Here is a 3,110-nt window from a genome sequence, read left to right as displayed (position 1 = left end):
TTGATTCAAGCTTTCTTGGTATCCTGTGTGAGTTCAGTGTTCTTGTTTCTTAAGATTGACATTTTCTCCTTTTGTTTCTTTAAAGTCTATTCATTACACAGCAAATAACTAACTTGAGAAACTTTTTAAATTGTAAAATGTGAAATTTTATGTAATATTTTATGTGATGAACATAGCATTTTGTGATTATTCTCTTTCAAGATACTTGGACTCTTGCTTTAACATCTTTTCCTCACCTCCACTTCTGGTATTAGTTATCAATTACTGCATAACAAACTATTCTGAAGTCTAGCAGCTTAAAACAACGTATCTCACACAGTATCTGAGGGTCAGAAATCCAAGAGCAGTTTAGTTGAATGTGATGGCTCAGGAGCTCTTAGAAAGGTGCTTTAATGATGTTACCTGTGGCTGAAGTCTAATGAGAGCTTGACAGCTGTTGGATCTGCTTCCCAGCTCACTCAGGGCTATTGACAGGCGGTCAGTTCCTCACTGTATGGACCTGTTCATGGAGCTCTTCACAGCATGGTGGATGGCTTCCCCCAAATGAGTGATCCAAAGGAGAGAGTGATGCCACAATTTGTTTGATGACCTGGACTCTAAGTCATATACTGTTACTTTTGCCTTGTACTATTTGTTAGAAGTCAGTCACTAGGTCCAGCCCATACTCAGTCGGAGGAGATTATACAAGGGAATGAATCCCAGGAGGCAGGGATTATCGGGGGATATCTTAGAGTCTGGTTACCGTATCCTTCAAACTTTTTGTGTGTGTGGCAAAATGTACATATAAAGTTTACCATGTTAACCATTTAAGGTGTGTGTATAATTCAGTGGCATTAAGTACATTCACAATGTTGTGTAATTATCACCACTATATCCAGAACTTTTTCACTATCCCAAACAGAAGCTCTGTGCCTATTAAACAATAACTTCCTATTCCCCCTCCCTCCTTCCAGCCTTTGGTATCCTCTATTCTACTTCCTATCTCTATGAATTTGCCTATTCTAGGTACCTCATATAAGTGGAATCAAAATATTTGTCCTTTTGTGTCTGATTTAGCATTATGTTTCAATTAGCATAATGTTTTCAAGGTACATCCATGTTGTAGCATGTATCAATTTCATCCCTTTTTATGGCTGAGTAATATGCCATTGTGTATGTATACAACTGGAGAAATGTCTATCCAAGTTCTTTGCCCATTTTTAAATTGGGTTGTTTGTTTTTTGTTGTTGAGTGGTAGGACTTCTTTATATGTTCTAGATATTAATCCCTTATCAGATATATGATTTGCAGATATTTTCTCCCATTCTTTAGGTTGTCTTTTCACTCTTAATAATGTCTTTTGATACACAAAAGTTTTAAGTTTGGTCAAGTCCAGCTTTTCTATTTTTTCTTTTGTTGTCTGTACTTTTAGTGTTATATCCAAGAAATCATTGCCAAATCCAATCTCATGAAGCTTTCCCCCTGTATTTTCTTCTACGAGTTTTATAGTTTTAGCTCTTACTGGAATTGTTTTCTTAGTTTCCATTTCAGATTGTTCATTGCCAGTGTGTAGAAAATGCAGTTGATTTTTGGTGTTGATTTTGTATCCTGGGACTTCGCTAAATTTATTAGCTCTAACAGTTTTTGTGTGTGGAATCTTTAGGGTTTTCTGTGTATAAGATCACATCACTTGTGAATAGAGATAATTTTACTTCTTCCTTTCCAATTTGGATGCTTTTGTTTCTTTTTCTTGCCTAATTGCTCTAGCTAGAACCTCCAATGCTACACTAAATAGAAGTGGTTAAAGCAGGCGTCCTTGTTTTGTTCTCAGAGGGAAAGCTTTCAGTCTTTCATCTTTGAGTATGATATTAGCTGTGGTTTTTTCATATATGACCTATTTATTATGTTGAAGAAGTTCCCTTTTATACCTAGTTTACTGAGTGTTTTTGTTTTTTTTATCATGAAAGGGTGTTGAATTTTGTCAAATGCCTTTTCTGTATCAGTTGAGATGATAATGTAGGTTTTTTTCCTTCATTTTATTGCTGTGATATATTACATTGCTTGGTTTTAAGTTGAAATTCCTTTTGCATTCCAAGAATAAATCTCACTTGCTCATGGTGTATAATCCTTTTCATATGCTGTTATTTATTTATTTGAAATAATTTGACATATAACATTCTATAAATTTAAGGTGTACATGTTCATTTCATACATTTATATACAGTCTAATATGCTGAATTTGATTTGCTAGGGTTTTGTTGAGGATGTTTGCAGCAATATTCATCAGGGATACTGGTCTGTAGTTTTTTGTTTGTTTTGTTTTTTGTTTTTTGTTATTTTGTAGTGTCTTTGTTGTTGTTATTAGGTTAGTCCTGCTTCATAGAATGAGCTAGAAAGTGTTCTTTCTTGCTTTGATTGTTTTGGAAGAGTTTGAGAAGGATCGGTGTTAACTCTTATTTCAATATTTGGTAGAATTCACCAATGAAGCCATCTGGTCCTGGGCTTTGCTCTGTTGGGAGGTTTTTGATTGCTGATTTAATCTCCTTACTAGTTACAGGTTTACCTATTTCCTATTTCTTCATGAGTTGCTTTTCATAGATAGTGTATTTCTTGGAATTTGTCAATTTCATCTAGGTTATCTAATTTGATGGCATACAATTGTTCACAGTATTCTCAAAATCCTTTTTATTTCTGTAAAATAGGTAAAAATGTTCCTATTTTCACTTCTGATTTTAGGAATTTGAGTCTTTTTTCCCCCTTATTCAATCTAGCTAAGGATTTGTTAATGTTTTTGATCTTTTCAAAGAACCAACTTTTGATTTTTATCAATTTTCTCCTTGTTTTTATATTCTTTATTTATTTCCACTCTAATCTATATTATTTCCTTCTACTAGTTTTGAGTTTATTTTGCTCTTCTTTTTCTAGTTCCTCAAAGTTTACAGCTTGCTTATTGATTTGAGATCTTTTTTAATGGATGCCTTTAAAGCTATAAATTTCCATCTTAGAAAATAAAAAGTAGTTACAAACCAAAACTGCAATAATTCTGGCTTTTATATTTGCCCATGTATTCACCTTTACTGGAGATCTTTATTTCTTCTTACTTCTTCAAGTTATTGTCTAGTGTCCTTTTG

This window comes from Balaenoptera borealis (assembly GCF_965194805.1).
Source record: "Balaenoptera borealis genome assembly, chromosome: 5".
Classification (NCBI taxonomy): Eukaryota; Metazoa; Chordata; class Mammalia; order Artiodactyla; family Balaenopteridae; genus Balaenoptera; species Balaenoptera borealis.
Note: the sequence above shows the minus strand (reverse complement) of the source record.